The following is a 12,613-nucleotide window of genomic DNA, read 5'->3' on the forward strand; positions in this document are numbered from 1 at the left end:
CACATGTCAGCTCTGCAGCGGAGACAAAACCATTCTGAAAAACTACAAATTCTCCTAAGATTTTCCCTAAAAACATAAACGTTCTGTTAAATTTACATTTTGTTATTTTAACAGTTTTATGCTTTTCCATTTCTCTTCCAACTTTGGAGAGAAAATGATGTAATCACAGAAGGCTGCTGCTTCAAAAATCAGGAAATCTCAGCAGCTAAAAGAAAGAGCTTTGCTGGGTGACGTATTCAGCTTCACTTTCAGACCGAGAAGTCTGAAACAGCATGGAAGTTCTCTGGACTTCTGAGTGCTGCTCATTAAAACTTAGTATAAACTTTGTCCCATTTTGAGATTCTTCTGTATTAGTGCTGACTGAGGTATTAAGCAGCTGTAAAATCTGCCATATAAAATTTTGAGTAATATAAGCTACTTGCATTAATGTAACATTCAGGTTACAAACAATAATGCTTAAACATCAGGAAATAGCAAATTTATGGTGAAGTCAGACATTAATTCTCTTCCATTTGCTCCATTATATGGATTATAACACAGGATTTTTCTGCCTGTTATTTTATTCCATCTTTATTCCCATTGATTGTTATAAAATAAGAGCATTACAGCAAATTATCTGTAATCATAAGACTAACTATTTTTCCTCTCAAATAAAATAGTATAATCCCATAAATACAGCTGGGCATGCACTGGATTTCTCTTGTACAGAAAATTCTCTAATTAAAAAAATCCTAATCCAAGATAGAATGAAAACCAAAATGATAAGAGAAATTAAATTCGGAAAGAAAATCAAATAGCATGGGTCTTTTAGCATTAAAATTAAACTATTTTATCTGGAGTTTGACTTGCTGCATCATGCTGCAGTTGCTAGAAGTTCATATGAGTGCAAAATGCATTTCAATACATTCACATCTGTTGAGGTCTATTCACCACAGAGATCCCTGCTCTGCCTCAGAAAGTTTCTGAGCAGAAAACAGTTAAAGGCTGCTAAAATGTTCTGTAAAAGCATACCAAAGTGTTTCCTGGAAGTAGAACAGTTAAATTTTTCCCTAGATATCTGATATCACTACTGTCAGAGACAAGACAGAAAGCTCTAGAAACCCCAGGTGGGGCTGGTGTGTTGGTCCTTTGGAACCAGTAATGCTGGTCTACCGTAACTTTCTGTGACTTGGCATTTCATTAAATTAAAACAATAATGGAGAAAAGGCAATCAAAACATGGAAGTGACTTTCTGTTGTTTGCTGAAAAGACCAGTACACTCCCTGCTCAATTAGCTTTCCAGAGCAGAATGACCAAGCACTTTTCAAAGTAAAAGGATCACACCAGAAAACATCTTACACCCAATGTCCTCTACCAGCTTTGATCCATAAGCTTAGCAATTAGCAGTACAGAAGCTTTTGGAGCGAGACAAAAATTAACAACATTTCTGTTTGTATGGGACTGGATTTCCTTTCATCAATGTTTGTAAATGGCTGGAAATGACATAGAAAGGAGACCAAACTGTAAAATTTCACAAATAAATTTTACATGCTTAAACTTAAAACTAATCATAGGTCTTTCAAGAAAAGAATGCCCAAATTTAAGACTCTACTTTTATAGTTAGTCTCCGAAACACATGGCCTCATTTTGCTAAGGTGTTGTAGCTGCCATTCATCTGCACATCCATTTGGAAAGATGAAACTAGAGACCATGGACAGAACTACATGCACGCAAGTTTGAAGATTTTGCAGTAGCTGTTTCAGTTACAGTTACTGTCTATTAGGAACAAACAATATGCTTAACACATAAAAGAAAAAGAAAAAAAAAAAAACGGAAACAAGACATCCAAAATGTCTTAGAGTATCAAAACTAGGACGCGTTAAGCATCCTAAATGGAGAAACAATTTGGAGTGTTTTCATTTTATTCTTATTACTTTTAGTCTTATGGACTCTGTGGAAGATGTCAGTGTTTAGAGGTCTCTAGCATTATGCTTTAGTCATTATTGATGAGTGTTTACAGTTCTCCAGGTTGAAATAAAATGTTAGACAATAGCCAGCACCACTGTCACATTACTGGATAAGATATTTTCCATCTCCAGAATTCAAAAGCACTACAAATGGATAACAACCCAACTTTCCACAGGCAGGAATTTAAGAACTTACAAAATATGCAGGGTTTTCTCATTGAAGAATAATACCATTACAGCTAATGGAGAAGCAGAATGATTTGTTAGAGCTATTGGGAAAATGATTTCAGCTATAAATGTTGAAGGAAAAGAACAGGAACTAATGAATGTAAAACTGTCTATGCAACTATAGAGTCATGCCTCACAGTGATATTGGCTTGGCCCCAGCAACTGCCGTCTTCAAGAGAGAAATTTACACTCAGTTGCCCAACTATTTTCCTCCAGCAGATGATGACGAAAGAATAAAAGTGAATCAAGCTGCAATCAAAACATTACTCAGATGCCCACCTTAAAGAGTTCCTGTTGCAAAATAAAAGAACAAAGCAAAACAGAGTGGTTTTCCATTTCAGCCCTAGCTGCCAAACTGATTCTGGGCTTGTTTTACTGGCTGTCTCGGATTAAATGTATTTTTTAAAGCCTTTGAAAGAGGAACAGGTACACAGGATTCCTTTCCTTATGTGAGCATCTCTGACAATGCTAGTGCAGCTCTTCTATTTCTGACCTGATTAATGTTTAATTAATTTATGTGGCTTCAAGGATGAGGGTAGGGAAAGGTTTCTTCATCTCCAACACTGAGATGGAGAACTCATCCCCTCTCTCCACTGCTCTCCAAATCCAAAAGGGTACTGGGGATTTGATCTCTCTGCCCTGGCACAGGTGATGGGGTGCTGGGTCTCCTTGTCAGGAGCCTCCTGAGCACTGGGTGAACACTGAGCACTAGCCTGATATGTACATGGGAACTGCTGATGAAATAACTGTGTTGGCCTTAGAGAAAGACCACGCCATGACCATGAGCAATTGAAGAGATGGTGGTAGGTAAGTTTGCATTCACAGGAGACAGATAAGTTAGAAGGAAAATTCAGAACCAGGATGATCCCAAGATTAGGGGCTCTGGAGGCAATTGACAAGTCTGGATCTGAAGAACATGGTGTGTATTTTCTCAGAGAGTAAGGACTTGAGAAGAAAATGCTTTTTCAGGCTTAAAAAAAAGTGATACTCTAAAGAGGGAAAAAAATAGTTCATTTATGCAGCCAAGCCTTACACATCAAGTAAGAAGAGTAAGAACAAAATAAATTAGCAGTTGACATTTTACACTTTTGTGAGTGAATCCCCATGTATGAAGCACCCACAAATAAAAGCTTCACATCCATTTTTAACTTCACTTTTTTAGGTGCTGAAACTTACTGAAGCAAAAATAAAGCAATGAACTAAAGTAGAAGGAAGCAGACTGAAGTTCTTAACAGGCTAACAGCATGGCCACTGCCTAAGGCCAGAAATAGCTGATGGATGATACGACAACAGTCAACAGACAAATCCTCATTTCAATTGTAAATTTTGTGTCCCAAACAATTTACTCTCTTCACTATCATCCCTACACTCACTTTTTGCAGCAGCTGCAGTACCACCTTTCAGTGTTGGCACAGCTTGCTTATTCTGTGTCCCTGGCAGAGCCCATAAATTCAGAGATTGCCACCGTCAAAGTAAAATGATGGTTCTGGAGGAACATCACGGCAGAGGTACCAGAGGTAACATCCAGGTGTGTACTGGTCAGGCTACAGCATGCTGACAAGAAAGGATGCCCAGTGGGGGATTTCCTGGGGTAAACAAATAGAGGAAGGGAGCACCTGCCCATGAGCAGATGCAGCACACAGTCCGTATCACATGGCAGAGAGAGGATGTGCAGCCAGAGTGTGTCTGGCTGAACTGTACGCTCATGTCCTCAGTTTGCAGGAAAAAAAATCTTCAAAAGAATACAATAGCATTTGAGTAGAAAACTGGTGGAAAAATTAGGCACTCAGAAAAAGCCACAATTAAGTTTGACCCAAAAAACATCCTCTTGCCTGTCAATGTATATAAATATGTGGTCGCATGCTCTTCTCCACCCAGCACTTTTTTACAGATAGTCACATAATTATAGACTATATCATAAGGCACACACAAAGGGATAGAAGTAAAGATGCCTCGGAAATCTTCACTCCTCCTTCCCTAAGCATCTGGTTGTTTTATTTGCAACCTATAGAATGCTTTTTATAAGTAGGATTGGTGTTGCCCACATTACAAATAGGTGAAACACAATATAACATGCAGAGCTAACTTCCAGTCTGCTGTAAACTCACTGGAGTTACTAGACTAACACAAGCTGCAAACGTGGTCTGCATATAAACAAGGAATATTTTTTTCTTGACTCATGTATATGCTGGTTGGGCACTGAGACAGACGAGCTCCACGGAAGAAACTTAACTTACCTTCCTTTAAAAGTAAAGTGGTGAGGGTAACTATCTAGCTGCTTGATTAATGAAAATAGTCTTCAGTGTGAAGCCTATGACTAACATTTTCAATAGGTCTCTCTTTATTGATAAATTACCATATATCTTCAAGCATGCTATAATGAGGTAATAGGGCAGAGCTGTAAATCTAATTCAATTTTTATTGATGTATCTCAGCTCTGTATCCCATCCTGTGGGACCGCTAGAAAACCAAAGGGTTGTTTTTATACCTTTCTAATTTCAGAGAAATACATTGACTGCACTCATAGAAATCTTCCGGCTGCAAGCTATCGCTGAGTGCATTAAACAGGGAACTCATTACTCTTGCACCATTTTTTGTTACTTCTTCACCTCTTTCTGTTTGTTCCTGCCTTCTAAGCTCACATGAAACAGAGACAAAATGGGAAGGTACTTTCTCACAGCTTAGATGTTGCTGCCTGAGCTTCTGTTTCCAATTTTATTTGAGCTTGGATTCAGCTCACCTATAAATTCATTGATATGGTGAATCTGTCTGAAACACAGAGAAGTGCCTGTGAAAGAATGGGCCATCTCAACCTATCGAGGTCCTAAACAAAAAGGTATCAACCTCCCTGTTCCAGCTGGAAGGACTGAGTCTCCTTTTTTGTTTTGGGTTATTAGCCCTTGGTTTATAAGAAGTGCTGCAGTTTGCTCATGTGCTCAGCAAGGTAACCTGAAAAAAATTTAAATTCACTGCTGGGATCTAATTATCTCATCCTGCATGTCATTTTGCACAGTTCAGAAGGAGAAAAAAATTAAAATAAATAAAGATTATCAAAATTTGCACATTGGAATAGAAAAGTTACTGATCCAGATACCTGTCAATTTATTTCACATGGAAGAAGTAATGACCTGAATCATTTTAAAGGTGAAATTCAAAGATGAAGCAAACTTTTGACTAATCCTAGCTTTACATATTGCCCCAACCCATGAACCAAAGTGTGTTTGCCATTCAGGTTCCAGTGGCAGAGTTTCAACTAACAAACATTTTCTTCATTACCCTCCATGGTTCTTTTGCCTTTTTCTGTGCTTGCCTCTGCCCACAGCCTAATCATCTCCCCAGGTTGCTCTGTGGCTAATTAGAGTCAGACACTTAGGTAATGTAAAGTAATTTATTCTGTGGACTTGGAAGAAGCCAAGACAATGCCACACACCTACCAGCTGAGAACCTGGGCACTCTGTACATCTCTTTTTCTCAAGCACTAGGCTCCCATAACACACACATGATTCTTGGGTAATAAGTTCCAAGGGAAACATTAAAAAGGTTGTTTGACTGAATTAGCTTCTCAAATGTTACAGTACATTGATATTTTCTTACAAAGGCAGATTCCAAAATTTAATTTCTGAATGTCTAAGTTTCCTCTGAGAATTGGATGGAAATAATTTTCATCTTTTGTATGAGTGCAGAGAGGTGATTTTAGCAAAGTTTATAACACCAAATATTTAACTATTCCTTCATATGACAGTGAGCAAGCTAAAGACTCCTCAATAAAACTCTGAATTTCTTTAACAATCTATAGTTAGTCTGCTACTATTTCACTTCAAATATTGATTTATTTATTTTTCTGAGTTGTCTGTTGCCTTTCCATTATTCCTTGCCTATTACTCTTCGGGAGTCTTGCATATTTTTTCCACCAGTCAGCTAAGTTTAAGGGCTGATTTACAGATAAGTCAAACTCTTCAAAAGCTGTGGCTGTTGGCCGTCAAACTGTCTTCCTCAGAGCCACTAAAACAGTGTTCCCTTCTGTTGCTATGTCTAACTGCTTGTGCACAGAAATACACGCTCCTTAAGTTATGAGATGTCGGAAGGCATCAAAGAAAAGGATTATAGGTATTAATAAGAAGCTGCTGACAAGATGGCCATCGGCAGAAAAATTCACCCTTTCATATAAGACATAGGAAGCTGGGATTTTACTTTCTGGATAGAAAGACATATTATAGATAGGAAATAATTTTTATTTGCCATTTTATGATCTGGATTCTATTATTTCAAGACTTGTAAACTGATAAACAATAGCGATAAGAGAGGACTGGGCATTTTGAACGTTACTGCAGGGCTTATGTTATGGCTTTCTTAGTTTGCAGGGACGTATGTTATGCTTTCATCATGAGGTAAATCTCAGCCTTTGCCTAATTTATGGAAAGATAAAAACATCACTGGCTAGAACCAGCAAGCTTTTTCAGAAAGGAACACAATAAATCCACAAAACTCCATACTCTTCAATTGACAATACTAGATCATTTGAAAAAAAATGGCTGTTTCCATCTGGTCAGCATCTGTTAAGCTCCATGTCACTACAGAACATGTAAAATTTTTTTCCTCTAGTGTTTGCTAAATTTGACCCAATTGAATTTCAAAAATCAAGCAGATGCACATCTTAGAGAGATGAGAGAGAGACATTCTTCTTTATACCTGCCCTCGGAGATACCTGTACTGATCATCCCTTGTATTAAATACAGCTGAATTACTTGGCCCGTTCTGCAGGCTGATCCCAGTTCTCTTTATTTCAGTTCTCAGGGATGCTGTCCTTTAATGAAAACCACTATGGAATAGAAGATATTTTATATCCTTTACTTATTATTAGCTGGTTTCATTGACCAGTGACTGTGCAAAATACATTACAATTTATTTGGTCAAGGACAGCTTCCTAAACTTGTGAGACAAACAAGAGATGACATGGGAAAACTGGCATACCCAGGATCCCATGCTAGGTCAGAAGCAGAGCTAACTCAGCCTGTCCCTATGTCCCAGCTCAGTCCTCTGTCCCCTCGCCCAGGATCTCTGCTCACGGTGAGGTACAAGTAAGTGGCCAGTTTACAAGCCACAGTTACCGATCTTATACCTCTCACAACCACTGCAAACCCTTTTTGTAATTTACTTGATTCTCTTCACATGAAAGCTAATCACAGCAGTGAACAATGCCAGTTTTACCCGTTATCATCATCTGATTTTCATACTTGTTAAACATCCAGCTTAATCTTTTGTCACTTTAAGTATGGTGAAATTTCCCCTTTGATGAAATACAGGTGACAGAAATACCTGTGAAATATACGTCTGCTGTATTAGCAGACATAGCATATTTTTTGGCATCAGTGGGTTCTCAGCATGGCAAAGCAGTAAATCCCTTGTTTATATAAAATGCATTTTCATCCAAAATGCCTTATTATCCTGTTTATTGGGTCACTTTCACCTATTTTATACCACTGTTATTCCACTTTCCCCGGGGAATCACTGCTGATTTGAAGCAGTATTAGATAAATACGAGGCCATACCATACCTCAGAATGACTTCAAGTTTCCTTTATTTTGTGAAAGGTTGATTTAACATTAGATGAAGCATCTCTTGAGATCTTTTCATAAAATTGAAGTTCTACTGAAATATCATGTTTTGAGATAATCACATGCCTTAGAAGTCATGGATTATGTGTATCATGTAAGATATTAAACCTGTCAAGATGTTGTTTTTAATATGTCTTTTAGTTAAGACCATATCTTGACATGAATTATTCCTAGCATAGTTTCTCACACACTGGTTCAGCGAGCAATCATCCACTACATCCATCATTTCTGTTGCTGTCTCACCATATGTCTCAGAGGGGGTGGAGGGGGGAAGTTTCCAGTTAATCATTTTTTTGCATTTGGTATGCAAATCACTTAAAATTGAATGATGTGGCAATTTCAAACAGTATTGTCCTAAGACTGAAGTTTTACTACTGAGTTAAGTTTGATAGGTTTACTGGGTGGGGTTTTTTTTGCTTGCAGCTTAACAAAATTTTACAGCTAGAAAAAATTCTCATGATAATCTCTAGCCTATTTCCTCCTCAGAGATATGTTTGCAAAAATTGGTTTTATATTATCTTAGCGAGAGGCTTCTGCTTGTAATATTTCAAACCTTCATCTGTCCTTGGCTGCCATGACATTCATCCATCTGACAAAATGGAAAAAAAAGTGCCAGCCAACGAGTGAACGCTCCTTTAAGTAAATTTGTTAGCCAGGCATAAAGGGTACTGTGCTCACTGAGGCTACATTGGCAGCCGCATCCTTGAAGGTCTTGTGACTCCTACAGGCAATGAGTAGGACAGGGCAGCAAGACTCACGACGGGACATTCGAACAATAGAGCTTTTGCTTTTAAGAACAATCTGTTTTCATCAGCCGTGAATTAAGCCACAGAACAGTGGCACTGCGTAGGTTGCTCTTGGCTCTCTGAAGATGCATATAATGAGACAAACAATGGTTTGTTAAGTTTCGGATTCATTTTCTAACCTCATGAAAAGCTCTGCATACTGCTTCTCAATACTGGGAATTGTCCAGCCGTAAATGCACATCAGTAAAGCACAGAAGGCTCAAATTTAGGAAACAGAGCAGAGCCTGAATGAAATCTCTGCACAAAACCAGCGAGGCACTGAGACCTGAATTTCTCGGCTGTATAAGCCAAGATGTTTATGCAGTCAGGCCTCAGCTGGACACAGAGCAAGACAGAGATGGGGAGAAGGAACATTATGAATTTTTATCGTTCTGAATTTTTTCTGAGGTGTGTGCTGCGCATAGACTAGCAGGTAGTCTCTCAGGCTGCCTGCACTTTCTCTGTAGAGAGTATCAGGGATCCATGGAAGCTATCACCACCAACAACAACTGGTTTTGATTTCATACTTTCTCTGCAATTAAGACATATTTTATAAGCAGCTCTTTGTTTTGTGGGATCATCAGGTCAGCTTGGAGCTTAGCTCATGAGACAGATACAGCAGCTTACTGAGCATGTTTTCATCCTTCCATTCAGCAAGAAAAGCCTCATACTTCTGATAAGAGTTCCTCCTACGCAGAGCACTTACACAGAATCCAATTAAACAAAAAGTGGAAACAAAGAACATAGGGTCAGATAGCGTTTTTTTAATATTATCCAAAGATTTTTCCATATAAAAGCATGCAGATATGTGTAGGAGCAAGGACGGTATGCAGATTTCCTTCTGCCAGGTGACTGTACAAACTGTGAGAGGATACAGCCATATTTCTTCTTGGTCCCTCTTTGATCTATTGAATTTTGAAGGGTTTTCTGCGCAGTGGAACAGCTTCAGTCAGAGAGACAACAGATGCTCTCTGCCCCCTCACCCCCCACTCCAGCTCCTCTACCAGCATCGTAGTGGTTGGGCCTCTCATATGGAGGAGAGGTGAGAGATTTTGGTTTGAACCATCTCCAGTGGGGGCAGGAAGCTGAGATGGAGTCTCTAAGACTCTTCACAAGTGCTCCAGCTTTCACTGTAAAATAAAAAAAAAACCCAAACATATAATATCAGGCAGCTGCAGAGTTTAGGTTCCTCCATATGTAAGTGAGAGCTGAGAAAACGACTTCAAAATTACCGTTTTCAGTATATGCACTTTAGTTTTGCCTATTTTAGGCACCGACAACATTTTTGCAGAAGATCCTTATACTGTGTCCTGGCAAGTAGTCCCATTAATTCCTGAGCAGAAGAGCTACAAATGCTACATTCCCCTCTATCGAAAGAGAAGTGGCTGTTTCTCAAGCTGCCTGGATATCACCGGTGACCAAATTTCTCAGCTGAGAGTATTTCTTTTATTCAGAAACAGGAGGTCTTGTGGTTTAGTGTCTGTGAGGGCAATTTTGTTCAGCATAGATGTGCCACCGCACCCAGCAATTATTAAGGTATATCCTTTGCACACCGATACTTTGAAGCTGGGCCTGAATGCTCCTGAGTCGCAGTATGGAGCTCCATACCTCTGAATCTTCATTAAAATATTACCTTCTGTTTTGCACGAAGAATATTTGGTTGTTGAATGGGCAGTCTATGCCCTCCACAGATACCTGCCTGGGTACGCCCACCCACGGTCACTGAGCCACTAACAGTCCTGTGAGCGAACCGCAGCTCAAAAACCACCAACCAAAACCTCCGCGGGTCATGCTGGTATTTGGGACTCAAAGTATTTGCCTGTCAGGTGTAGAACAGGTAGGTGCAGGGCAGCCTGAGGAAGAGGGGTTTTCTCCCACAGCGTCCCTGTGCTATGTGCAGGAGGAGGATGTACCATCTTTGTCCTAGATCAGTTGGAAAATTATTATCTTGCTTTCCTAAAAAATATGGTTTGTTTTTATTTTACTGTTAGAGTAGGGCCTGTGGATGTGACCCAAAGCTTGATTCATCTCTTACAAAAAAGGAACAAAGAACCAGATGTGGATGGAAAAGGTAGAATAGTCTGGCCAGGAACCTCAGCTGAGGAAGGCCTATGGAGGGCTCCATTTCACACCACCCCTAAGGGGAAAGGACACTTCTTCTTTAGCTGAAAAAATAATGACCACTTTCTGAAAACCATATATTTTATTTTCCCTGGGTAACTCACAGACGTTTTACAATGGCAATAAAGTTTTAATTTAAAGCATCAATGATGCAATCTTTCAAGAGGTAATGCTTGGTTTAGTCTCTGGCAGCTCTTTGGTCCAAACCTCTTGGTCTTCACTTTTCATGGGCCATTAATGAAGAGATGAACTGCAGAAGAGAAACTTGATCCATTAAATCCTTGCCATTAGTTCTTTTGTCCTCTTTATCAACTGTATCCAGATCCAGGTAGTGACTGGAATTTTCCATAAACACCTACTGCTTGTTCCATTTTTCTTTCCTCTTTGGGCAGTTGTTATTTTAGTCTAAGCATAACTTTTGCCTACAAGATCTCTTGCATGGAGTGGAAACTTGCTATGAATACTGATATTTTATTGACTCATTTTATTTCTCAAAAAATGCTATGACTTTGCATAACTCTTGATCTGGAATGTATTGTTTTGTTGCCTACAGAAACATTAATCATAAATTCAAGAAAGACAGGGGAACAGAAATAACACAGATGAAACTGGAACAAGAAATGCATAAAACATTGGAAAGATGTAAATAAATTCACCAAACATGCCTGTTAAATCCTAAGAATATCAATGATTTTATAGAAATAATTGCTTACATGCTAAAGCAAAATGTTTCTGATCATGACTGTTGTATTCTGTTTTGATAGGCCAAGATATTCCACTGTCTGAAGCATTGAAGTAATTTTCCTTTCAAAGTAAGAAGAAATATCAGATACACAAATAGAACTAACAATAAAGGCTTTTTTCTACCAAAAAAAACAGTTAGAACAATTTTGAGTAATTTATTTTAAAGAAAGATAATGAAACCAGATTTTCTTTTATTCTGAAAGAAAAAAATACTACGAACATTTTTAGCATAAACAGATATTCATTTTAAAATCTCTTTACTTGACAAGCTATTTTCTTTGAAATATGAACTCAGAAAATTCTAAACTATTTCAATATCTGAGATCCTAAAAGGCAATAACTTTTGCTTGATGGCAATTTCTCTGTGATAGCCATTTTGCTATGTATATAATACTGCATGAGTTTCTTAAGCTTGCTTATCACCTTAGAATTTGAAAGTTATTTAACATTATTAAGACGATAAATATTGTCTTTCAAATACAACGGGGGACACTAAAACAGACAGGCATGGTCAAGCCAAAGCTTCAAAAACATCTATGCTATTTTGGATGCTCAGTTTGATTTCTTCCAAGCCAAGCACAGAAAAGACAGAGGATCTGAAATTAATGGGCCTGTGTTAATGACTTAATCAAGGACACTCTGAGAAGAAAACTGCAGAAACACACATGAATTCACTCACTGCAGTACCGTTCCCCATCTGAGGCTGCCTTTCCCTTCCCATCACAGTGTGGTGGCAGGGTCAGTCAAAACTGGCACTTGTCCTTCTTCACCACCCTGACGGAGGGTAACTTACCTATACCAATGGCAGGAGGAACCAACAGCTGTTATAAGGGACTGGTCAAAATGTGTCCAATCTTGTAACAACTGGCCAGTCAAGGAATCTCTGTCTAACCACATGGAGGTATGATTTGTGTTGAAATATCACTCAGAGGTTGTAACCAGAGACATGGTCCTTCTGGTGATGGTCCCCTTCCTTTCCTTCTGGGGCAGGAGGTCCTGGGCACAGGGCTGGGAGCAGAACAGCTTGCAGACCTGTGGTGTGTGACCACACCGGCATCCCGCTATGTGGCCAGGGTCACTAGGGATGTGTGTAAGGCAGGGAAGGAAGAGCAGTGCCCATTTGCTCTTCTGGTGCCTCTTCTGTATTTACACATGGGCAGGAATTTCGGCATCG

This window comes from Platalea leucorodia (assembly GCF_965183815.1).
Source record: "Platalea leucorodia genome assembly, chromosome: 6".
Classification (NCBI taxonomy): Eukaryota; Metazoa; Chordata; class Aves; order Pelecaniformes; family Threskiornithidae; genus Platalea; species Platalea leucorodia.